General features: G+C 37.0%; 1 protein-coding gene across 1 annotated transcript in view; it reads left to right on the top strand.

Moving 5' to 3' along the window:
• kst (spectrin beta chain, non-erythrocytic 5 kst) overlaps positions 1 to 27948 on the top strand; it is a 687893-nt gene that overhangs the window by 44774 nt on the left and 615171 nt on the right. The gene's annotated exons all lie outside the window — the stretch shown is intronic.

Here is a 27948-nt window from a genome sequence, read left to right as displayed (position 1 = left end):
TTTTTTTTTTACATCTCATTCCAGCCATTCGCCAAGAATATTTTTATAACTATATCTTCATCTCCATATCAGGAAAATCAGAAATATTTTTGATGTCGCTTCTCATTAGTTGGTTTCCAAATGATATCATCTCAGCAGTCGAGAGTGACAACCGTAATTTTTGAGTGGGGGGGGGGATACTTTCTCCTGTAGTTTCTTATCAAAATAACAAGTAGTCCTTATGAGTTTCCTATGTGAGATAGATAATTAGTGAAGCAGGTCTTGACTTATAATCGAAAAGAAATTAAATTACACCGTTAACTTGTAAAACGTTTTTTAAATCACTCGTGCTATCCACTTCCTTGAAATGTTCTAAAATTTTGATTTCTACTAAAGGATATTTGAAAGAAGTTTCCTTTCTCAACTTATTACACAGAATATCCAGTTTCTGCTGTCTTTTCTGTAGCTCTGTGGTCATTTCTTCTGTTCTTTGAACTACCTCTAGCAAAATGAAAACAGCATGCTTATTGATGCATGACGAAATAGATTCAAATTTCGGAGAAGGAATAGGGATAAATTAGTAGGGCTTAGATATGGGCGGGATGACATTTTTCTTCCACGACTTGGCCTTTGATAGACGTAATACATTAACTTATAGCTATGACTTCCTAGGCAATAATTCTGAACACTCTATGCTTTATATCTTCATAAGTCAGCCCGCCGGGTACTTAAAAATATATAATTTCACTGACCTGCCTTTGTCTAACAAAATCGGGCCATTTCTCAAAAAAAAAAAAAAAAAAAAAAAAAAAAATCATTAAGGAAAGTTCATCTCTCAAAGCCTACATTTTGATATTAACTAATTGTCCTGCATAGTGATCGAATAGAAATCAGATTTTCTCACACAAATAACTCATATTGTGAAACACTGAAAACTAATTTTGAATGACCCTTTAATGTTTTAAATAATTAACTATTTTCCCTCCCCTCTCCCTGATTGAATCCTGATGAATATAGAATGTTTAAACGGCAAAGTAACAGCAGGTTTATCATTTTGCCATTTATCGGGGTTACGGCGTCCGTCAGAAAACTGACAGATTATCTTTTATTACTATTTTGTTACTGTTGTTGCACGTGGAACTCTTTTTGGCCTTTCTCTTCCCCCCCCCCCCATTTCCCGCTGAGTTACTGATTGACAGAGCGACCGCATTACTGAAAAGTTCATTATGGCGTGAAACAGCGGGACGGCACACTTTCACACGTGACTCGGCATGTGCCGTCGCTTCAGGTGTCTTGCGATTAAGGAGGTCACTCCATTGCAGCGTCTTCCCGACTTTGTGCAGGTGAGCTAAAGATCGAAAGGAAACGAGTTCTGTATGACGCTTTGTTGCTCTTATTTGCACGAAAATAATTAGGAAATGAAAAGTGCGAAACCCACGGAAAGAAACGGAACTGAAGCTACTACAAATGCAGGGTTTCAAACAACTGGATCGATAATGTTGTTTTCGAAGGTAAAACTACTGTGTGGTTATTCCTTACACACACACAGCCTCATTTACATCATCATGAATCCTAATAGTAAAATTTCAAAAAAAACAATTTTGAAGTTTTATTTATTTATTTATTTTTTTGTAGAAAAGGTATTTAACTTGCGAAACCCGCCAAGTCTCTCTCCAGAACGTGCCCCTTAATAAGGTTATGTCAAGCTTTATCTGTGTCGTGACCGCGAATGTAGTGGTCCGTGCTGCGAAACTAGACGAGCACCTTAAGATGCAAAAAGGGGTCACCATTTGCTAACTGCAGTTTCGTTGATCACGGATTTGTTAATTGAAATCTTTCCCCTCAAGGTGCAGTATTTCGAAATGGTGTGGAATTCACATACTTTCTCTTCGCCCAGCTTTATAATATATATTTTTCATCATTAGCTTCAATTTGGCTTTCTCCACCCACGTTTCTCCTCTTTGTTATCTGGTTTGTCCAGGTTCATTATGTATACAGGTGTACATACCTCTTGACTCATCAACATGTTTGACATCTCTTTTTATTTATACCTCTCCCCCCCCCCTCTCATCCCGCAGTTTCATATGACCTTTATATTTCGATATATTACCATGAACGTAATTGAAAAATTCATAATGATATATAAGCTCTGTTTGAGCCTACGTGGATATTGCAACAGAACCAGGCATATGAACTACGTCCTGTGAAACGAATATTTAAAAATATCAAGAGGTATCAACTTCTGAAAGCCTATACGATTGACTCAAGCTGCCTTCATTTGTATAATAATTCTTCCGATTCTCTGTCTTAACGGCAAGTCTCGAAAGTAAATCTGTAAACACTGACAAGTGATTTCGAAACTGGAAACACTACGATTTAATTGAAATCACTCGAGTTTCGTTTGATTCTCACTAGGTATTTGGTTTTGAGATTATGTCGACTTATCTGGTTTTCTGTTAGCTTTCAGAACGTGTTTTCCAGACCGGCTAATTTCCTCCGCTATAGTTAGGTCTAATCCGCTCATGGGGGGGGGGGGGGTGGGGGGGGGGGGGGGTGGGGGGGGGGGGGGGTGGGGGGGGGGGGGGGTGGGGGGGGGGGGGGGTGGGGGGGGGGGGGGGTGGGGGGGGGGGGGGGTGGGGGGGGGGGGGGGTGGGGGGGGGGGGGGGTGGGGGGGGGGGGGGGTGGGGGGGGGGGGGGGTGGGGGGGGGGGGGGGTGGGGGGGGGGGGGGGTGGGGGGGGGGGGGGGTGGGGGGGGGGGGGGGTGGGGGGGGGGGGGGGTGGGGGGGGGGGGGGGTGGGGGGGGGGGGGGGTGGGGGGGGGGGGGGGTGGGGGGGGGGGGGGGTGGGGGGGGGGGGGGGTGGGGGGGGGGGGGGGTGGGGGGGGGGGGGGGTGGGGGGGGGGGGGGGTGGGGGGGGGGGGGGGTGGGGGGGGGGGGGGGTGGGGGGGGGGGGGGGTGGGGGGGGGGGGGGGTGGGGGGGGGGGGGGGTGGGGGGGGGGGGGGGTGGGGGGGGGGGGGGGTGGGGGAAACGGACAGGCCGAAACATTTTTGAAATCCGATTATGTGCAGTGAAAAAAAAAAAAAATGCAACCTTTTATGTTGGGCTAGTTTCGAATAAATGGATTATTATGAATGAATGCTTATAGAATATGGTTTTGTGCAAAAGGATACGGACGTCACAGTATTGGTTTTTCAGTAGCATTAACTGATGCTTGACGCACGCTCTCGTTATAAGAAACGCAACTGGTTACGTCACAAAATCATGTACTTTTATCATAACCGAGATGTTCGAGTTGCAAAACAGGGAAATCAGCACCCCTCCCTCCCCCTCTCGATTTATTTTGCAATCAAAATACATGTCATTGGTTCTAATTTTACATTCTCGTCCTTCTATCCTTAACCATAGAATTCTTCGTATTATACATTTGTAATCGTGTGCTAATAGTTCTTTCTTGCGTAATTGGTACATGTGTTCATACGATGCCTTCTGGCTAATATGGCTTAGGTTAAATACGTGCGTGTGTTTGAAAGAGAGAAAGACTGAAAAATTCCTGATATGCCACTTCCTTCTTCGAACGGTTTAGTTCTTGACTATTTCTGGAAGAATGTCGCAAGTCATTAAAATACTCGGGAGTGTAATCAGAAAAAGGGTCGACTGACGGATACAAGAGTAATGTGTTTTTTATTTTTCTCTTTTTTTTTTTTCTTTCCTCTCCGGAGAAGTTTGCCGTACTTGGTCATCTGACTCCCAAAGTGGACCGGGGGCAGATGTTATCAGAGTGAAAAGTAGGTTGCCCTCAACTTTGTGTCATTCTCGGCGTTGTCCTCTCTTTTCTGAAGTGTCAACGGATCTATTTCAAATAACTTCTATTTTCTTGCTTTTCGTTTTAATTTAGTAGTATTTGCACATATATACTGTGTGTGTGTGTGTGTGTGTGTGTGTGTGTGTGTGTGTGTGTGTGTGTATATATATATATTAGCAAGTAATTGATTGTTGTGGAGATACCTCTGATGTGCTTTTATACTAAACTATGGCGAACTTAGCGCAAATTAAATTCTACAGTTTGTAGGTGGCCTTTTTTAAATTTCCCATTGAAAATCTGACACCAATTTTCCGACCTTTTTGTAATTTTTTTTTTTTTTTGACAAAGAGAAAAGACGTTTTTTATTATTTTATTTTGAATAGCATTGCTTAATGGAAGGGTAGATAGAAAAAAAAAAACATGGTAGCAACTTCCTTGTGAAGTGAATGAAGATGGTCTAAAATTCATATTTTAGTTCGTTGCAGTATTCATTAACTTGGTTTGAGCCTCAACACTTTCAAACTGGGATACATTTAAGGCGTTATTTTGCCCCCCCCCCTTTCTTTTCAGTGCTGTTTTGATAAACTGCATTATGAGTACAATAAAATCTATTCATTTAGCTTCTGGTTTGTTAGGATCTTGTGACTTGTACTCCACCAAATCATATTAGTTCCGCTAAGCAGCAAGATTTTATTTAAGTGTGCAAATTTCGTATTTAACACTTGATAAACAATTGATGAAAACCCAAACTACTCAATAAATACAACACGGAAAGAAAATGAGTATTTGAAAAGGACAGCGTATCGGTATTTTTATTACAAATCCAGCTTCCTGGAGCCACACACTCATTATGGGAGGTCCGTCACGTTGTCTGTCATACCGCACCTTAAAACTCATTCACTGTTTACGCACTCACTGTCTCCTCCGGCAGTGCATTCCATTCACCCACCACTCTCCATGTTAAAAAGAAAAAAAAAAAAAAAAAAAACCCACTTCACACGCCTCTATATACAGAATTTCCAGAGCTTGACTTACTCTTTTCACGTCTTTTTGCCCTTTCAAAAATATCCCAGGTAAGCTGTTCTCAGCTTCTATATCATACTTCCCATTTACCGGGCTCTTGCCAATTACATTTCTTTAGTTTATTCTCATAGCTGACATCCATAGCCCTGACGTCGTTTTTTCGCTTTTGATCCATCTAGGCTTTCAACTGGTTTGGATGTCACCTGACCTCATACATTGAACCAATGACTTGTCTACGCCTGTCCTTCTCATTATTACACTCGTGCAGTTTTATCTTTTTGGAATGTGTACCCCCCCATCCCTTTGAAGTTCAACGCCTCCATAGTATATTTGCGAAAACGATGCGATAGTTCGCCCTTCGGTTTGAAAAGATCTGGATTCGAATCCTCTTCCCCCCCCCCCCCCTTCTAGGATGTGAATAATCCTTATAAGAACTTTTCCATTGAGGACCAGTTAGCCAATCTCATAACGGAGATTTGGAATGAAAAACCCGGAAACTCGATTTTTTAATCCTACAAAACAGGCAGACCGGTTAGAGAACATACGCAGTCCACAGACAATTTGTCCATTTTTTTTTATTTTTATTTATTTTTTATATTAAAAAAAATCATTTCCAAACGAACTAGCTGCGGATTCGAATTCTGCAGTGGACATGGATGTTTGCATATGTTTTTTTTTTTTGGGGGGGGATGAAATTCACCTCATGGCATGAGACCCACTAGCTTGCTTATTGGAGGCCTGAAGTGGCTTAGAAAAATTTCAGCTTTGGTCTCTAACGAAGAATTTATATATGACGTAAATAAATATACACGTATAACCTTAGCCCAGCACTAATGTAATGTATGGATTTCAACTTGTAATAATATTGAAGTTGAAAATCCATACATTAGTTACTATTTTCTTGAAGAATTAGAGGTTGTAGTTGTTGAATAACACTTCGTGAGAAAGGGTAGTCCATAGAGTGGAGGTGGATTGAATGAAAGAGGAGAAACAGGATCGGTGGCTTTAAAGTTAGACTGCAGGAGGATATTTCATAGCCGCTGCTCATGTTTTAATAGTTTTGTTGGAGCGCACAGATACGCTGGATCTCATTTTAGAGACATGAAACTTAAACAGGCCGTCTGTGCGATTGGTTGAAGGGATCAGCAAGAGAGCAATCATTGGTCAGTCACACCCATCTTCTGCACACCATATTTTTTTTTTAGTTCCTCGGTGCACTACCTCAAACATGACAACTGTATTTCATGGTTGGACAGATTTGGGATTTGTACTGACTTAGTATACGGGTGGGAAAATAGCATCTTGAACAGAAATGATGCCAAACTTTTAGTAGTTGACAAAAAGCTGTGCGATGTGTTTTTAACCTGGAAAGATAAGGTTCATTCCACCAAAAGAGATCTGATCCTGTCGCGTGGTTGTGTATTATCTAGAATAAGAAAAGGCGAATTGAAATTCTTTTATTTTCATTTTTTTATTTCGAGTAAAAACAAAACAAAACAAAACAAAACAGGACTTCTATTCAGAATGGGGGATTAATATGCTGCCTTCTGCGAAACTGTGGATGGGGTTATCAGTGAGAGAAAGTCCCATACAGAAGAAAGTGATAGAACTTAGTTGTGGGACACTTCTGATTGGTGTAGTGTAGAGAGGAAGCCATCCACCGTGGTTGCACAGCTTATTTAACAAGCTTGATTTTTGACAGAAAATAAGCATTTGGAAGTGGTTGACTATAATATACCTAGTAAACATATATTGGGCTTACTCGTATTTATTTGAGAAGTATATTTATTCACACTTACAAATGCCTGCTTTTTCAAGTTTTCTACACAGTTTCTCTCTCTTTTTATTTTCAGTTTTGTTTTTGTTTAAAAATGTATTTATGCTTTATAAAGGATAAGACTTCCATCGTCTAAAATTATTCAACAGGATTTATTCAGAATTCAGTAGGCTACTCAGAATTGCTATTCTGAGTAGCCTACTGAATTCTGAGTGTTTAACACATAATCGACCTCAATGAAACTCGCTGTTTCCTCAGCATTTTGGCGAACTGAAACCAGTTTCATTGACAAATGAATCTGAAAAAATAAATATTGCGACATGTATTGAGTAATGTGACTCGTATAGCAAAGGTTCTGATATTTACGAAATTGAAAAAAAAAAAAAAAAACCAAACATTTCCGATATTTTATTCTTCTTTTAAGTTAGGCATAATAATAAATCTTGGTTCATATCTCTATTCATCCTAGGAGTGAATTGTTTGTCTTGTCTTTTTTTATTTTTTTTATTGCGTGATTAAAAACCAACCATTGAACAAAAAAAGCAAACTTGAAATTAGTAATACATTAAATGACAGTGAATATAATCTTTCGCAGAAGATAGTGCAAATATATAAGCCCATGATGATAATTTGTGTATTTTGACTTAATGCTTTGATATGACTTCACAGTTTTGTAAGATGTTTTCTGATCTTATTATTTTGATGTATACCATTTATTGTTGATATTTTCCAGTGTCCTAAGTTTCTAAAAAAACAAATCCCTAACTCATTTTCTTTCGGAGAAAGAAGGTAGATCTCTTAACCAACGTTTTCGAAATTTTTATGGATACGGAATTAAAATCTTAAGTTTCGAAGGGGACCTCTACCGTCCAGCATTATAGTACAAGAAATGTTGTCACAAGGCTATATATGTGCTTCTTTTTAGTTAGGCATAATAATAATAAACTTTGGTTTTATTATTATTATTTATTATAATAATAATAATAAATGAGGCATAATAAACCTTGGTTCATATCTAGCGCACAGGAAAGCAGTCTGACCAGGAATGAACGATGCATGAAATTTGCATAAATCTGTTTTAAAAGAATGAAGCGGAAAGACGCGTAACAGCAATGGCTATCAGAATAGCTATCCTTGTTACGGACAATTCCAGTAATGGTCAATGGTTGTTCCTTCTGCTGGCCATTACAATTCAAAATCATGATTGATTATCAAGAGTCACGGTAAGCCAAGTACTGTAGCAAGCCACTAAAATGCTCTTATTACAGGAATCATTACGGCCAAAGTGCAACCAGCTGTATCTTCTAAGTAGAATATTATTGGTCCTCCACTTATATTTGGCAGAGATATTCAAACCCCCCCCCCTGTTAGAAGAGTTAAATCCATAAAAGAAAAGTTTAGAACACTTTTAGAACTAGAAAAACGTCAATGGAAGTGTCTTTTTTTCTTCCTTTCATCCGCAGATGAAAGGTTGCATTATGCAACCGATTTCGGCTTGATTATAGTTGTTTCTTACACCACGAAATGTATCCCGTAAAAATTCAACGAAATCAGACTAAAATAGAAAAGGGGACTATTGCAAGGCATGTTCCTTTGAAGTAGTCTCGCACCGGATGATGAAATTCATCTCCCATTTAAAGACGATTGCAAACATCAATGCCCACGGCGGGATTTGAACCTACAGGCTGTTTGTTGGAGAGCAGATACACTAACCATTCAGGCTGGCGATACTCGACTAATATATTGCTCTAATTGTTAATAAGGTAAATTACGCTCTGCGATTGGATAAATACCATGACATCATCACAATAATATTACTAATCTTTAAAAAAAAAAAAAAAAAAACTTTGAAATATCTGCTTTTATACTGCAGCTAACTTCTCCTTTTCAGTATTTCTTCCCTTCTTACATGAGATATTTTATTATCAGAGAAAATTATTACTGCTTTCAGTAAAATTAGACACTAAAAAGTATTACCATTTCAGATCGACCTTTTATAATTAAATTAAGAGATGATTGCAAAAAAGACATTTTCAGTTGTTCCTTTTCGACATATTTAAAAAAAAAAAAACTACACGAGTTGTAGAAACTGATATTAGAGTTCAAATTGCGGTTGACGAACTTAGTGTAGTAATAGTGAATGTCCAAGTTTGTTAAAGACAAATCAATGTATGGTCACACCTATCTTTCTCCTTCTTTCTCTCTCGCTCAAAAGCTTCAAATCATCGTCAGCATTTTTTTCTTGTTTTCTTTTTTTTATGACATTACTCAACCGGTAGACTTCATCTAATATATGCACCTTCTACATTTCTAATCTGTGCGTAATTATACTAACTCATGCTTACGCAAGGAGGCTGACTTTCCCTCTCTGTATAAGCAATGGAAATTAAGTTCTAATGGAATCTGGCTTTTGTGTACTTTATAATGTTGCAACGCACATGTTACATTTCATCAAGGTCACCAAGTAAAAGGCTGAAATGTTCCAGACAAGCAACCGTGAGGGAGAATGGTAGTGGTTTGAAGTATCATGTTATTTATAATGCTTTCGCTTGTTTTTATGGTTCTAATTAAACGCATGTAATTTAGAATTCCCCCTAGAAATCTTCTAGTGTAAGAGCGTGATCATTAGATTACATCATAAATTGTTCTTGGGCGTTCTTCCAGCGAATGATAGCAGTGAACACCTTAAGAGCACGTCCGTCCGCCTATTTGAATTACTCGAATTTTGATTAGACTGTATGAGAACTATTTTAAAAATTTTTAGCCTACAAATATGATTTTTGACTTCGTTTTCAGAACTTCCACTTTTTTTCCCTGAAGGCTACATAATATTGTGATGAATGTAAGTTGTATACTATTTCCTTCGCAAATGGAGTTATAAACGAACTTCAGAAAAACATTTACTTGTCCATTGTTTTATCATTGCCTTCAAAATCAGCAACATGGAATTCTCTTGTCTATTTTCTCAACCAACCGTGCACCTCAATTTTCAACCTCTTGATCATCAGTAAATCGTTTGCCACCAGGGTGCTGTTTCAGCGGGCAAAACAGGTGAAAGTCGCTTGGGATGAGGTCGGGGTTGTCAGGTGGATGTTGAAGTTCTTGAATTCTCTCCAGGATTCTTGTAGCTATGTGAGATCTCGCATTGCGATGTAGGAACAATACTCCTGTTGTCAGTAGTCCTAGACGTTTTTGGCGAATTTCATCGCGAAGTTTCAATAAAATTTCATAGTACAATATGGTGGTATTTACATTTTCACCACGCTTCTGAAAATGGGCCAGCAGTACTCCCTGGGAATTCCAAATGACTGTTAGCATAAGGTTGCTCGCTGATGGCGTAACCTTGAACTTCTTGCTTACCAGTGAAGTGGGATGTTTCCATTGCATTGACCGTGGTCGCCATTTTAGACTGCTGAAAACAGTTACTAAACATGAGCACAAAAGTCTACTTACAGTGATAGCGAACCTTTTTACCGAGGCGTGGCAAACTTTTTTTTTTTTTTTTAAATATTGATATTGTTGATGTACCACTTGCATACATGCATTATAAATGTAACTACATAATCATAGATGGTGACTTATACATGTCATATTAGGCTATTTATTTAATAGGACATTGACATAAAATCTATGAATTCATATTATACAATTAATTTAATAAACTGAAATTACAAACTTACATTACATTTAATGACTTTTCTGTTGCTGACTACTGGTAGAAAGTTCTTTCAATGAACAAACCTACCTTCGCCTTAACTGAGAGCGATCTTACACGATTTATCGCAGTTTTTTCATCCGAATACCAATATTTTTCAACATCCAAGGTGTGTCACCTGAAACCCTCAAGTGTGTCAGTGCTGACACGCGTGTCATAGGTTCGCCATCACTGGTCTACTACATGTACTGTCATCCTAGAATGTACTGTTACTTGGTGATACATACTGGAACCAGTCACTTTCAATTCATTTGTTCTGCTTTTTGTTTGTAACTTATTTACTGACTTTCGTATAAAATTATGACCTCTGTATTGAAGAATAAGCAGTGTGTTAGTTACCACCAAAGGACAATTTCAGGGCAAACTAAAAATCACCGAGAAGAAAACGCAAGCAGATTTAACGTCATAGTTTATAATCTAAAGAGGTGTAGTGTTATATTTCTCTAATTTCTTAATATTAATACTACCGCAGTGAAGTTCAAGAAACGCTAAACTTTTTATGAATTATCATTTGGAATTTATTTAATTCCAGAAACTTCCTTACGTGATACTAAATTCCTCATTTTTGTTTGCTTGATTGAGAAAAGCAGGATTTAGCATCATGTAAAGAAGTTTGACAATTACGGGAAATTCCACTTGCTCTTTGTTACCATATATGCATATAGAAAACGGCCTTGTAACAGTATCGTTAAGGGAAAGAATTGGGGTTGGGCTCATCGTTCATCTGTTGAAAACGCATGGCATCTCTTGAATATGATAACAGGAAAAACACGTTATAAACAATTCGCTTGTCCCCCTAGCAAATTGCGTTGGAACAGATACCCCATTTTCTTACATATTTAAGGATATCTGTTCATTGGAAAACTATTCAACGTGCGATTAGTTACAAGTTACTCATCTCCTAAGAACGAAGATTGGATTCAGAGACTCGTAATGCTGGCGTCGTTGTGGGAAAAAACAGGCCGCCAAGCCACGAGGATCACGACTCTGAACTAAACAAGCTGTTGGGATACAACATGCTTAATAGTGTGTTAAACGTCTGGTTGCTGCATTTGTGCATAAACTCGTGTGTGATCCTTTGGCCTGCCATTTGAACCTTCATGTCATGCAGTTGTTTTATCAACGTGAAATCGGCTAACTCGGATCACTTATCGGAAACCTCCCCCGAACATGTGGGCGTAAATTAATAGGAAGCCCCATACAAACATCCGCTTCAGAATATTTTAATTTGACCGGTTGTTGTTGAAATATTGTACAAATATTATGGCCATTGTGAATAATGTATTGGTTTTGTGAATTGAATAATAGATTAAAAACATCACGAAATTCTCCTTGGTGTGATAACTAAGGTGATAGCGATGCAATGTGAATTTTTATCAGGTAAAGGAGTGAGAATTAATTTTTTTTTCCTATGAAGAATCAGGACACGCTAAGTCACTTATATTATCATTTAGCTTATATAAAATATTAAGCAATTAAATATATTTGACATTTAAACAGATATTTGTTGCACGAAAAAAAACACAGATTTTTGACAAACGCAGATCTAGTAGAGAATTACACACACACAAAGTATTTTAAGTATACACCACTTTAAGTGTGTGTATACTTAAATGATGCAATATCGGAATGTGTCCCGAGAGTTCGAAGAATAAATAGAGTAGGAGTGAAATTGATGTGTAATTTCGAGTCTAGTCGGCGACTAGAGGAAATTTTTCTAAGCCTTTTTTCGACCGGTTCCCGAGTTAGTCGATCTCTGGCACGGGCAAGCAGGTTTTTCCTCCCGGAAACTCGGGTTTTTCGTCCTGTAAACTCAAGAAAATCGACCGTAGAACCCACATTATTTCAGACATTAAAAATATATTGTGTTAGGGTTAGGGACCACGAGATGGCGGCACATTTGAGCCGTCTCTCTTCACTGAGTACCGCTTAATTAGTGATAGCCTTGGGCCATCTATCTCTGATTGGTACCAGTGGAGATTGAACTGCCCACTCAGTCTCCAAAAAAGTTAGATAGGGCTAAATGGCCTCGCCTACTCCCCGTATACGGGAATAAAAAGGCGTTAGCTGATTTTTTTTTTTTCTTACTAAGCAAGATATTCCTAAGAAAAGGATTATGTGGAAAGAATACTGTGTGCATAACAATTATGTCAGTTATGAAAATTATAAGGAGAAGGCCAGAATATATATATATATATATATATATATATATATATATACACACACACACACACAGACACACTTCAATGATGCAATATCGGAATGTGTTCCTTGATGTGTAATATTATTACGCAAGAGATTTCCAAGAAAAGGATTATGTGGAAGGAATAAAGTGTGCATATTAAAAGTATAAGGAACAGGCCAGAAGAGAGACAACCAAGTCTATGAAAAGAAACTAACTCTGCAAGCTAAAGACAATGCCAAAGAATTATATCGTTATGCTACAAGTAAAAGAAAGAATAACTTCTGAATGCAGATGGTGTGAGTGTGACAGATGCAGAAGAGACGGTTCAACTAATGTGTGCCCATTTTGCTAAAAGCTATCAACCTGGTGTACAACATTGCACTCACTGCTACCTCTTCACTGAATGAAACTCACGTATATGAGGAGGAGGTACTAGAGCCATTGCACAAACTTAATAAGAATTCGGCAATAAGGACTGATGGGATATCAGCGCGGATGCTAAAAGACCGTTCAGCTGAATTGGCTATTCCTTTAACCACGCTGTATAATTCGAGTCTCAGAACATGAAATATTCCTCACGAATGGAAAGAATGTATGGTAATCCCATTGCACAAGAGTGGTGCAAAGACCGATGTATCCAACTATAGATCAGTCAGTATCTCTGGAGTGGTGGTGAAGATATTGGAAACGTTAGGGCTCGTATTCAGAAATCGGTTGACAGAATCTGTATTTTGCAATGAGCAGTATGGGTTGGCTAAGGGAAGGTCATGTTTGAGGAACTTGCTCCGATTCTATAATGTTGATGACGATCAGCCTGTATTTTCACCTACTATAGGGTGAAGGTTTCTCCCACTGCTGGAAAATTGGGTCTACTTCACCCATGGTGACCCAGCCCATCTTGAGAGAGTGTATACATATTCCTATGAATGTGAAAGACCATCACAAATATCCATGCCCTAGGCGAGATTCGAACCCTCAGCTTCTTGGCTGGAGAGCGGGTACCTCAGCCAGACCGGCATAATAATGTTACCGTTGAGTTATACAAGGGGAACGGACAATGTTGAAACAAATCTTGACATGTAAAGAAAATGAATTCATTTTGCCTCTTTACAAGGCCTTGAGCAGATCTTACTTGGACTTGCACGCAGGTCTGGATTCCGTGGTAATTCTGATACAGTGGAGGGTGAGTGATATCAGGATTGTGGAATAAGATTATGAAGGCAGATTGAGAATTTGTTTTGTTGACTGTAGACATAGCAAACAGGGAAAAGAAGAGTGATATGACGGAGCCTTACTTCCGAAAGGTTATACAGGATACCAATAGATGAATTTTTTCATTTTATGGAAGCTGAAGAAAGGATGAGAGAGCAAAGTTGAGAATGAATGCCGTGAAGAAGAGAGTGAGAACTAGATTTTTATGCGTGGGATTGGAGTGCATGATTGGAATGGATTGCCATTGGATTTTTGTGTGAGTGTGAATGAATTCAAGTACAGGTGTGAGAGCTGGTGCAGGTAGTATGTGGTCTCCTTCGATGAGGCCCTAGAGGTCTCTCCTAATAATAATAATATTGTTTATTTGACCTCAGTGTCTATGTCAAGACACAAAGCAAACCAAAAATAGGAATCCATTAGTGATTAAATAAGAAAGAATCACCATACAACCACATCGCAGTTTCACAATGAGAACGTCAGCGTAATACCATCTGCCTGCCAGCATCAATAACAAAGTTATTGTTTGTTCATATGCCATCAAACATTATGCTGAATAAATTGATCAAGATAAAATTCAAATCCTAGAACGCATTTGAACATATTATTCACCCTTCCACCCCCCCACCCCCGAGAACTATACGATGGGGCGAGAGAGAGAATTGAAATTGAAGACAAAAAGGCAGCCAATCTCTGCCTTCAATCGGCAACTGATCGAATTCAACCTATCATGTTCTTTCTTCGGGCGGTATGGATGCAAGCGCTATTTTCGCACGGATACACAGGCAATATACTGTATATATGGACATTAAGAATGTTTATTAATATTTTTATTTAATATAATCAATAACATAGTGACTAATTATATTAAGTGTATGCAAATTTATTCTTTTTGAACAGGTTCTGTTGTTTCGCTAAACGTACAATATCGGTTTACTTAAGAGGGTTTTTATTTATTTATTTAGTTTAACTTAAGAGTGTAGCTATCTATTTAATCGAAAGGAAATACCCTTTTATAAAATATTTAAGGAAAAAGTGAAATGTTGGTACTCACGAAATGTTTTTTTGGGATTGATAACTTCTGTATAAATAGAATATAAATATCAGAATTTACAAGTCAACTAAGCGCGCTATTCCTTCTGGTTTAGGTTACGGGATGTTGTCATCGATTTATTTAATGTGTCAGGTGGTCCCACGACCTTCTGTCACCACTACGGTTTATAGTTTGGTTAGCGTTTTGATAACTCCGACCTACTTTTCGTCGTAATGCCTGACCCTAGATGTTTTTACGATTGCATAACAGTCTACGCTATCGGTTTATGTTTGTTACATCCGCACTTGGGGCTCTAAGTAGTCCTAGTAGCTTAGCGGAGGTGGGCCATTGTGGTAACCTTGACAACCAGGCTGTACATGGAATGTCTTGAAGGACAGTGAAGGTGTAGGCTCACGGAAACGAAACGCACTGTACCGAAAGAACAGAGACAGACTTTTGGTGTGGGTTACGCCCACCCCACCTGGTGACGATTGTTTCTTGAGGTTTTAAGTGGCACCAAACAATAGACAACTCCAGTGCTTAAGTATGTTGTCGCGCATAGGCATGCTGCGTGTATATCGTAGTTGTCAGTCAGTAGCGTCGCAACAATTTTTAGCTTCTACCCGCCCCTAAATGCAAAAAATGCAGAATAAATGATACGTTATATATATTGGTTATTGTGTGTGTGTGTGTGTGTGTGTGTATATGTATGTATATATATATATATTATTTGTTTATTATATAATACAATTTTCATTTAGTATTTTATAGTATATTTTTCATATACAGTTTTTTACTCTATACTTTTTCCTTTCGCTCAAGTGTCTGGTGATGCGTGCAGTAGTTATGCCATTGGATGGTTGCAGGTCTTAATATCGGTATAAAAAAAAAATGATTAGCTTTTATCATTAGTTCACACCACTGAATTTTATTCATTTTTCTCCCAAGTTAAATTTAATGTAAATACTCTCTTGTTTCTTATTATTGCATGTTCGCATATAAGGAACGTTATTAGCATTCATGATACCCAATGACAGTCGACTAATAGCTAAGTATGTGTGTGTGTTCATTAATTTAAACCCATAATTAATATAAAAAGTACACCATTAGTACTAATAGCGAATTGTGCGTATGTAATGATCGGTACAATTTATTAATCATTTGTTATTTACAGGTTTGTTGATTTTAAGAATGTGTTGTGTACGTATTAATAGTTCGTGTAAAATATTGTGGCTACATCGATAATTCAGAGACTGTTTAGAAATCAAGGGGGGATTCCCCTGCCCCATCGCAAAAACCGGGAAGTCAGTCAAAGGGTGGCGCCCAAACAAGGGTGGAGATAGTTCAGTAGTATCCAACTTGCATAGTGTGCGGTCTCATGCGAGTAATTGAAAATATAATGGGAGGAACTAACAAAAGAAGCAAATACCAGACATCACTTGAAGGAAATACTGGTAATGGTTTTGCATTCGGTAGACCTTGTGTGACGAATGTTTTTAATCATCGCTTCCAGTAAGGTAACGACCCCTGCTGGACGAGAAAATTGCTACATAGATCCTGGATGTCACAAGGACTGTTTGATAGCTGCCTCCCTTGTAGTTAATTAATAACTTAAACTTTAGCTTGAAAAGTGGAATAATTCGTTTTCTGCAAAGATGAAAGTGATAAAGTAGGCTAGTGGTTGCACTTCACAGGCTATAGTTTACGATCACTATTTTTGTTCGATGGATAAAAATAAAGATGTAAGAAACCATTCATATAATACAAATGAAGAGTAGAATATTTTTGTGACAGATAAATATAATTTAAATATAAAATTAGGATAATGTTAAATATAATTTATTCTAACCGACTACTTTATAGTGTTGGGAATACAGCAGTAATCAAAATGAAAGAAAAGTGCCATTCACTTACGAGTAAACTCAAAAATAAAATTAAAAAAAAATAATAATAAAAGTATCCAGTGTATATTTAGTTTTTCATCTGTATTATGATAATGCAACTTTTGCTAGTTTAGGCAAGTACTGCTCTGGTGAGCTAAGTCCAAATGCGTTTTTTTTTTTTTTTTTTTCTCGTCTCGATTTTTGTGATATATGAAAGTACGGAGCCTACGTGGTTGTATGTAACTTTAGTTTAAAAACAGTTGTCCTCATCTCACAACAGGATCTTCGCATGCTGTGAAAAACAAGCATGGAACTTTTTCAAGCCACTTAAGTCCTACGATTTGCAGAGTGATGTCTCAGTTGACAAAGATCTCGTACTAAAGATCAAATTGGAAGCAGCTTATCTCAACCTTAATGACGCTTATTTTATTTGTAATTAGTTTGCCTTTTTATATAACACCGTTTAATTAAATATAGCAGTATAATATCAATAAGTATAAATTTAAAATATCTAAATATACAAAAATATAAATTTAAAACAGTTTTTGGGAACACAGTTGACGAAAAATGATAATCTTGAATAAAAGAAATTGTCTACGATATATTCGAATGTATGCATGTATATGCTTTTGCTTCTCCCTGAGTTTAACGAGTATGCCATGTTTTGATGGTAAATGTAGGTTTACATCAAAGAGGTTAATACTCCACTGTTTCAAATGTAAAATTAACCCTCATGCAAGAAAATACAGGTAACGCTCGTATAACACGGTACTTGTACAACACGGTCTACAAATTGCAGTAACCCTTTATCTTTTCATATGTTTTCCACCGTGCGACTTGAAAATCAAATTTTATCTTCGTTATATTTACGTCTGCCCGTATCGCCCATGTATGTCACGCGTTTAGATAAAGGGGAAATACCCTTTATCACATGTACGTTAATTGTTTACCGTACAAAGTGTTTGTTGAAAAATGTCTTTTTTCTGCCAGGAAAGAGCATTAAAAATAATAAGTGTGTTAATCTCAAGCTGAGCACGTTATTTTCTAGTGAGTTACATACATAATTAATATGTAATCTTTTTTTTATGTAAAAAAAATATTTTTATAGTAATGGCCACAAACTGCGACGAATGAATGAATCAACAATTCGAACCATCAAACAAAATGAACATAAAATCCGATAAAACTATTGCGGGGATCAAGTGTAAAGCGCGTTGCTCGTGCACGCTATATTCTAATAGGGAAAAAAAAAATGAAGAAATCTTTAATTATTTGGATAGAAGATTGCACTCCAAAGAAGATTTCTTTGGATGGAAATCTTATTAAACAAAAAGCTCTCAAAGTTTATAAACATTTATAGTGCAAGTTTTAAAAGAGAGGTAAACCGTGAGTAGACACGTACAGGCGAAAATTATACTATTAAATAATCTTTGTACGTGAATTTTCCGTTATTAATTTTGTATCTATTTATAGTGCAGACCAGGTGTTCAATGCGGATGAATCTGGGTTATATTGGGGAAGAAAAAAAAAAAAAAAAGATGCAGAAATTTACCGATATTTCGAAAAATGAAAGATCAGCTCCCGAATTCCAAGTTTTCAAAGATACAATTACTCTACTGTTTTGTAGTAATGTACAATGCTATTAATTACACGACAAAACCAATGTTTATTAACCGATCCTCACATCTTTGTGCTATGAAAGATTAAAATATGCACTTTATTTTATTTTGCCCAAAACATTTATGCATTATGTGCAATGAAGTTTACGTACAATTTGTCATTTTTATAATTTTATACTATGCATTTGTTTCATAGTTTGTTTTCTTAACTTACATGAATTAACTAAATTAAATAAAAATATTTTTTTGTTGGATATGTCGTTATTTATATAATTTAAAAAAAATCAGGGGTAAGGTATGTGTGTGGGGACTTAATCCACAAATATTAAAAAATAGTGTATGAGTGATTTGTTGGACAAATAAATCTTTCGTTTTTTTTTTTTTTTTTTTAAACTGAATGAAAATTATGGAGGGAGTGGAATAAGTTAATTCTTGCTATGCTAAAACATTTGCTCTCATCTATGATATATGATCCTTTATTAACGTGTGTCCCTATTTTCTTCTTCTTATTATTCTCTTAATCGAAATCTCAGTACAGTAATCTAGATATGATCTTATGAAAGCCTTATAAAGCGAAAGATTGTCCTTATCCCTACAAATTGATGTTTACCGTATCATCGTGGTTATTCGCTGCTTTGTTTTTCTAACTCGAGCAGTTGACTCTTGAACTTCAACTTCCTGTCCGCCATGACTTCTAATTTTCCGGCTTCATTAGCTTCTTGCAGTTGATTTCCATTAATATAATATTCCTTCTGTAACGTAATCATCCAGAAGTGCATAACCTTGCACTTAGCAGCATTGAAAACTTATCATCATGCCTATCAAGGATTTAGGCCTAGCGTGGCCTGTTCCGGCCTTAGAAGTCATCGTTGAATCGTTTTCCTGGTTTTCTTTTTCCTAATGGCTTGTTTTGGTAATCTTTCTATTTTCATTCTTTGAACGTGTTCCATCCATATATGTTTATATTTTTAAATTTTTTCTATTACTAGTTCTTAGTTTAATTCTTTCATAATTTCTTCGTTTCTTTTGTGATCAAAGAGAGTATACTTTGCAGTTTTTCTCATAAACTTCATTTCTGCTGTTATTAATCTTTGTCTCTTTGTTTCATTGTCCAGATTTCACTTCCATGCAATAGGACTGGTAGGGCTAATGCATGGTTTAAATATAGAGTTAATTACACCTGTTATTTTTAAATATTTTGCAGTTTTTACGTTTATATCTTTTTCATTTTCATATGTGATCATACATCATGATTCGCTAATAATTTAGCCTCGGTTGCAAAGGCCTAGAAAATTTCCATCCTTCAACAGTACAAGCAAAAAAAAAAGGAAAAAAAAGATATTTTGTTTACTGTCAGAAACAATGATCACATTCGTTTTTTTTTTTTTTTTTTTTTTTTTTTTTTTTTTTTTTTTTTTTTTTTCCTGGCCGAAATCTATTTATCTGAACTACTTGGTTACAAACAAGGATTATCTAATCAAATAAAAGATGGGTAATTTTTTTTTTGAAACTTATATAATTTTATATTGTTTATTGTATGTTTTGTGCACAGACTATTTCTTGTGTTTAAAAATTAATTTTCAGGAATTGCCATCACTACATGTCCTCCTTACACCCAGTTTGTTGGAGTTTTACTTAACAAATTTCCAAAATCTTGTGTGTGTGTGTGTGTATTAGACAAATACAGGGGCATAAGTCTGGGTAACAAACAGTTACCTCATCAATATATAATCTCACGAGAAGTAACAAATTTATTCACTTTTCCCACATCTTCATGCATTCTTCTTTCTTTACTGTTATTTTTCTTCTTTACATGTAAGTCTTCGTAACGATTCATTACGTGTGACTAATGTTGACTTAGTTACCTTCGAATCCACATATCGAATTAAAATCACTGTTGCTTCATGCCTATAGGGGCATTCAAGGATGATCGCCGAAGCATTTCCGTTGGTTCTGCGATAATACGCCACAAATGACACCAATTTTGGCATTAAAATCGGCAAAATTCGAACAACCCGTTATTGGCTACGACTTTGTGACCAGGTCGAAGAAATTCAAGTTCTCGCATTTCCATAAGCTTCGTATTCGGTTCGTATCACTACCAAATGTTTTCCGTGCCCGCGCGCGCGCACACACATTACGCGGAAATAAGGAACTTTTACAGAACCTGTACACCTTATCAGAAGCCCGATATTTTCTGTGGAAAATCAGGAAATTCACCCCCGAGAGAAAGACAATTCCCACATCTTCTGACGTCATCAGTTGCTCCAATAGGTTCGAAGCTTCATAACCTGCTGTATTTTGTAGCATCATTTCGATGTCTGGTGTTGCTGATTTGTGGAAGCCTTCCGTGTGGGGTTGTGTAGCCTTGATCGGCATAATGCGCCTGTGGTCAGGCAAGTTCAGTGTCGTTCAACCCGAGCTCGTGGGAGATGAGGGGACGGGGGGGGGGGGAATGAGGGAGCCGTGTGCAACAAGCAGGAGGCCTAAGGTAATTCAGCAACTTTAGGACAGTGACTTTTTAAGGCTTAGCTTTCTTCGTGTCTTGTTTCATTCCTTATACCGAATTACACTCATGTTTGTAAAGTTGAATATTTTAAAGGTAGTCGATCTCTAATGAAAGTGAGCCTTTCTTCTTTGGACTTTTGAATTCATAGAGTATTTAACACCACTAATATGAGGAACTCCGAGAGGAAAATATTTTATCATCCCATCATTTATCGGATTTGAGTTATAAAACATACTTAGTAATTTATCCATAACGTATGGACATGGATTATCGCTGTGACCATAATTTTATCGAGCTATGTAGAAATAGTTGCTTGTTATTAAATGAAATTTATTGGAGATGTGGTATTTATCTTTGGAATAATACATAATACGCAGTTAATTTACTGCAAAACAAGAAGAAAAAAAAAAAGTTCTAACCGATGTCCTATAGATTTTGCAACTTCTCGTGACGCAAAGCCTATTTTGCGCATGCGCAACACTGGAGTTGGCTGTTCACTTGAGTCAATGTTACAAGTGTCGAAGTTGAATCCTATTTTTCTTGGAATAGAATCTTAAGTAATATGCATTTATACATATTTCGTACGATTTTGATAATGTATTTTATGTATTAAAAAACGAAGTTTTAACTTAGATTTATGGTTTGACACGACTTCGTGCTGGCAGTTTGCAACGAGTGTTAATTACGAAAGCAGAAGGTAATTATTCCGGTTGCTTGGTAACGCTTTCATGATGAGGCTTTTCTGTCACGTGAAATATAATTTTGTGTCACATCGATAAGATGAAATTGCCTACTTTAGCATGCTAAAGTAATGGGTAGGATTTTTCGAACAATATAATTAGTGTTACGGTATTGTTTTTAAAGAAATCTGGAAGCAAGTTTAATAATTTATGTAAGTATATTCTCTCCCAGTTTTATTTTAAATTGATTCTTCTGCCCAGAAGAAACTAGTCGATTAAAAATTGCTTTTTGTTATTTTGGTAGTCGTTATCCGTTAGTTGTTTTATACTGAAAAAAAAAAAATAATAAATTGTCACATTACTGGTACACATACCGGCCTTTATGCAGATATACCCAAACGTCACTTACGCAGCGTATATGAAAAATACTAGGTCACGTGCGTGTTGCAGGCAACTATTTAAAAATAGTTGCTGGTCAATAGTGTTGATCACAATGGGGAAAAACAAAAGATCTTTAGGCGTTCGATAAAGGACTTATTGTGGGTGCCCGTCTGGCACCCACAATAAGCCACGAATTTGAAAACAGCAGAGCTGACTGGTTTCTCCAAAGGTGAGATATCCCTGATGTTTAATCAGTAGAAAAATAACTCTGGCGTAACTCTGGTCCTAAGACACGTCGTGAGGAACGAGATCGCCGTCGTCCGCGAAGGCTTGTACAGGCAAACAGAACTTCCTATATGTAGCAATTGACAAGCATTTAATGAAGGCTGTTCCCAACCCATCGAACTGTGCGCGCGGAATTGAAGAGGATCGGTATGTTGTCGCATGCCTGTACGGAAACCACTGATTTCTGTGAAGTTTCTAATTCATTAGCCGATACGTGTATTTTATAAATTTGTTTCTTTGCATTTTTTTTCCTGGGCCGCGAATAAAATTGTCTGCTGGCTTTATGAATAGATAACTTTGGATGTATTCTTACTCAAGGGTTTTTATGACTCATGCTTCTCTCCCTTTTCACCGATATTTTGGATAGGTTAGATAAGTAATCTATCTAAATAAATTTTCTTGCTATCTGTATTCCCAATTGCATTCTAGGTTGGGTTGGTATGAATGATTCTGAGACTTGAACTGCGAAACTGAGGTGGAAGTGTACACGTTAGTTGGTCCTGAATTGCACCTATCTCAGTCAGCAGTGGAAGATTCTGACAAAAAAGTTTTGGCCTTCATCCTACATGAAGTAAATCCTTTTTTACGAAGCACTGCGTTCTCGGTACAACTATACCCGTCTCTCCAAACATAGAAAAGTCATCAAATTCCTGATGTGTACCCTCAGGTGGTGTACAGGAACTAGAAAATAAGGAAAAGAATTAGCACCTACTAAAGCTATAGAGTACTATGTCTGTTAATTGCGTGTGTTCTCCCTGAGGCCCCCCCCGTTTTTTTTTTTCTTGCGGGATGAAAAAACAGAATTTCTGTATATTAAAAAAAATCCTGCTATGAGACTGGCTGATTCCTTCAGCACCTCTTCCTCAGTTTTTCTCTAGGTCATGTTTCAGTTTGTTTGTTTTTTCCCCTTCATATATCGAACCATTTCTTTCCAGTTTTCAATGATTTCATTTACATCTGCAGACTAGACTTTATTTTATTTCTTATTCATCCTCTCTGACTTTCCCTTCATTGTTTTCGGAAATTGTAGTTCCATATTTGGATTATTCTGCCGTTTCTCTTCGCATTTCAAACTAAGGATAAATAATAATTGTTTACACGTTAAATATAATTCTTTTGTCTACACTAAATCACCGACATTCTTTTAAAACTTATCCTCGTATTCTTTTAGTAATTTCCTGGTTCCATAAATTTGTTCAGATGTTCATCTGTTTAAACTATGGATAATATATCTGCCAGAAAATTCACTTCATTTTGCAAAGCTACATATTTTTCTTACAAATCCTAACTTTAAATAACTTTTTCAAAATGACGATTTTCCCTCACGATTTGTTAAGTATTACATCGCTGAATGTTCTAAAAATGAGGTTGGTTTAAAAGTAAACCAAGTTAACCACTCTTGAAGTCTGCACACCGCCTTAGTTTCAATGACTGTATAAAAGCGGCATAATTGCGGTATTTATTTGACGAAATTTTTAACTTTAATAATTCTTATTATTTTGCAAAACTCTTGTGGAAATTTAAGAGCGTGCCTTTTTAAAATTCAGTTTTAATTTTTCCGGAGTCTTGTCATTTCTGCTGTTTTAGAATTGAGGGATTGTCTTTTTTGTACTCTTGGTCTTCAATATCACCTATTGGGATTCCTTCTAGAAGAAAATTGTCAAACGGGCGGACCGAAACCAACAAATGGTTGCAAGTCTAAGCGTCTAAATATTCATGTTTATATTTAAAATATTTGATTTAGGTAAATTCATCCAGTAATAAATGCAGAGTAAATTACGGTTTTTTTTTACCAACAGCAGTATGTTGATTTTATTTTGGCATATTCTTTGGACAGCTGTACTCCTTTCTGTTTTTCTTTGACGAACTCAATATAATTGTTATGTGAATATCCCAGAGCATGCGGGATATGAAGGTAAATGTACAGATTTTCTTTATTTATTTATAGCAGTAAGTGGCACTATTTTTATAGTATTATTATACTGATAAAGAAATCACTATATTACGTAATAATCCGATATGACCTGACTATATGATGTTACACCAGAATGGCCAATTACAACTCTGTATTGCCAGTAGAACAGTCCAATAATATAGAACATTCTAAATATTTCTTTCTTCCTTTATTATTATTACTAACATGCGAATCAGTTTACATCGTTCGTCAACACACAAGGCAACACAATACATTTCCACCGGCTACAACAGCGTTAACTTTTGACCAAACAGTAATTGCTAATATATACCTTCCGTATTAAATGTACTTCCTTTGGCCAGCGAACGCTCTTCAAATACAGAGTTAAACACCTTGTGGAATCTTCATATGGAAATAATAAACAGATTAGACACCCTGGAAATTATTTCACTATAAGACTGAGAGATTATAATTGTCAATTAATTACTACGGTATTTTCAAACAAAGGGGATTATAATAATATTACCTTTCATAAATTGTTTCACCCTGTCCTACCAAGTGTCATCTCCATCTAGAAGGTTGACTATCATGAATCTCTACCCGCGATTCATAATGTGCAGTAGAAAAAGGAGATGGTAAGGCTTTAATCTCTTCCATCTCTCGCAGTTATATCTTTTAGATATGTGTTTGTTCACGGGACCAGTTTTGCCAGCATTGAGGAAAGAAAAACCCGAGTTTTCGTGGGGGGAGGGGGAGAAGAGAAGGAGGAAAAACCCTTCGTATGAGACCGGCTAATTCATCTTGGAGTGAAAAGACCTTTAAAGATTCCTCGCATCAAAGATGGCATTCGAACCGGTCTTTCTTTCCAAACAAAGGGCTCAGTCGAAACCAAGCTGCGGTGGCTCGGTTACACAATACCGTATTGTTGTACTCATGCAGTGCAATGCGATACAATATTGTTACACGTTGTTACATATAAGAAACAATAAGTGACAATTATGTAAAAATTACTTTTGATTGACTCTCATTTTAATCCTCCCATGAAACCCCATTCATTTTTGAGAGCATTTGAGGAACGAACCCGAATAACACGAAAATCAAGTAATAAAACTATCGTCTTAAAAATATAATTTGTACAATTTCTTGCTCGAGTAGTTTTCTTGTTCTTCTTTGAAGCCAAATAATTCCCATATTTAATGGCTTCCGTTTAGTTTCGTGAGACTTTACGTCATATGGATATTTTCAGACCACTTTCTAGATTTTAACGACATCAATCTTATAAACTTCTTGTTACACCAAGTATGACAGGATCTCAAGTGCCTGAGATTGAAAATCCAGTTTCCGTTAACATTGTACTTATACCAGATGCTACTTTTAACCTCTTTTCGCTCTTCGAAATGCAATTCGGCGGTCAAGTTCAAGGATTTTAGCGTGTATAAAATAGCATCGTCCTGCACGCTGCTCTTAATGGTATTTTTCCCCCCATTTTTTTTTTTTTTCTTTTCCTCCCAAGAGTGAGCAGACGCATGGCAGACGACGCCAGCAGCAATTGACATCAAGTGTACGGAAAGAAGTGGCTTCTTCTTCATATTCCTCCTCCTTGTTTAAATGGCCTTTCCGCCTTCCGTTGCGAGCCACCCACGGACTTGAATGCTACTCACCCAGGGAAGTCTTAGAAAGTGTCAAGACCCTGACGCTAATGATGGAGGCGATGACCTCATTTCAAAAGCTGTTGTTATTAGCATCTGCTTTTAGACCGGTGATTTGGAAGGGGAAAAAAAAAAAAAAACTTTTGCTTTTACTTGCGTTGGCTGTTTCGGTATGACTGATTTTCTAATGCCAATTTTCATACATTAGAAAACTGTATTCGACAGTAAAATTTGTTGTATAATTGAGACACACAGTATTAACCATTTCTTCCCAGCTTTTTGCCAACAAATAGCTATACATTAAACCACTTGACACAATAAAATAAATATTGTATACATTGATATATTTAATAAAATATATTGATAGGAGAAATAAGCCCACGAACGATGGCCATGACCTCAACACTACGAATTACCTAAATGCTACTATTTTCCGATCCTCCATAAAACTCACTCCTGATTCGAAGATAAGGTAAGTGCATCGCCCAACATCGTATTATTGAGTATGTAAATTTTTCGACCAAATAACGAATGTGACAAATGATAACTAAGACTCGGCTTAATAGGTCGTGATAATATCGATAGTTAAACCGACGAGTTTTCGTCACTGGCATATGCCAGTGGCTTTTTCTTGGTTAGGAAAAACAACAACAAAAAAAGATCTTTATGAGGTAGCTGTTTTGCCTCTCCAAGTAGAGGCAAAACAGGGATATAAAGAGATATAAAGTATGTGGAATATATGGTGGATTATTATGAGAAGACATGTGGAAGTGGTGTCTTTTGCATGAAAAACTAACCGTAAGAGGAATCAGCAATGCTTGCAAATTGCCAAAAGATATCCGAAAGAAGCCATATCTGACTGCGTCCCTAGAGTTAGGGAAAGAAATCGCACGAGAGTTAATGGATGAATAAGACTTGGAAACAAGAATACATAAAATACTGTGGATCCAATACTGCGAGAAAGGCGATGTTTAGGAGCAGTATGAAAAGCAGGCTAGGAAAGCGACAGCCATGTTAAGACAGGCGAAATTGGACTATGTAAAGTAGTTAGTTAGCTAGCCTTGCAGGCAAAGGGAAACCTGTGAAAACTTTTTCACTGTTTGAGATTTGGGAAGAATAACCTTAATGAAAGTAGAAAAGTGTCCGCAGCTTTAAACATAGCAAGTATATATATCTCAGGCGGACTCGTTAGATGGAGTGGATGAGTTGGATGATGACTTGAGGGTGCTGAAGGAATGTGCATTGGCTCTGACTTAATTGTTCAGCTTTCGTCTCAATACGAGCACAGTTTCTAATAAGTGGATGGAAACCAAGATATTCCGTTATGCAAAGGTGGAGTCAGGACAGACGCAACCAATTATAGGCTAGTCAGTATCTCTGGAATGGTAAACGTTGACGAGTGTTAGTATCTGCATCTGGAGGTTGGTAGATAGCACTCTTGACCTGCTTTTAACAAAGCTATCTTCTATAGAAGATTTTAACTTGCAGGCACGAGGACGTTATTCTTTCATTGGACAAAGTTTGGTACGACCACATCTTGACTACAGTATTCAGATATAGTCACCTAGGTTCGGAGGAGATAGTTGAAATGTCCAGTAGTGGATATCAAAGATTAATATCTGGCTTATGTAATTGTGTATATGAAGAGGGGTTAAGGGAATGTGGACTTCAAAGTTTGGGAAATAGAAGAGACACAATGGAAACGTAAATTGATAAGGGGATCTTGCAATATAGACGAGATTTTTTTACTGCCCATGGCAGGTGTGTGTTTTGAGTACATCCTCACTGAATGTTTTCAGAGGAGAGATGATAGATATTTAGGCATTGTGAGATTTAGGAAGAGGCCTTCCCACAATGAGTCCTCTACTCTCTGGAGTGCCTGTATAATAATAATAATAATAATCCAGTTATTATATTAAGATCTGTACCGCACAGCATATAACAAAATGTAATACTGTCGACCGAATTCACAGCGTGCGAATATAACTTGCTTGAGAGATAATAAAATGGTTTCTTTATTAAAATAATACATTTAATGATAATATTATCAATTACCAAAACTTATTTATCACTGTAATGAATGCTGCATCTACTCAGTACGGCATGCTGTATTTTAAAGCAAAAATTTATTAATAATCTCTAGTTTTATATATAATTAAGTAATAAAGTATATAATAAAGTAAATGCAGGGCTGTGTAGCCCTGTGGAAATTGACATTGAGGCTGGAGGACTCGGCTTAATAAACGTCCACCTAAAAACTCTAAGTGCGAGAGCGAAAATCATGGAGAGAGCTTACACAGAGGAA

Source organism: Typopeltis vanoorti, chromosome 10 (assembly GCF_054136105.1).
Source record: "Typopeltis vanoorti isolate ZY-2024b chromosome 10, IOZ_Tvanoo_1.0, whole genome shotgun sequence".
NCBI classification, from domain to species: domain Eukaryota; kingdom Metazoa; phylum Arthropoda; class Arachnida; order Uropygi; family Thelyphonidae; genus Typopeltis; species Typopeltis vanoorti.
Note: the sequence above shows the minus strand (reverse complement) of the source record. Positions and strands in the feature narration are given on the sequence as shown.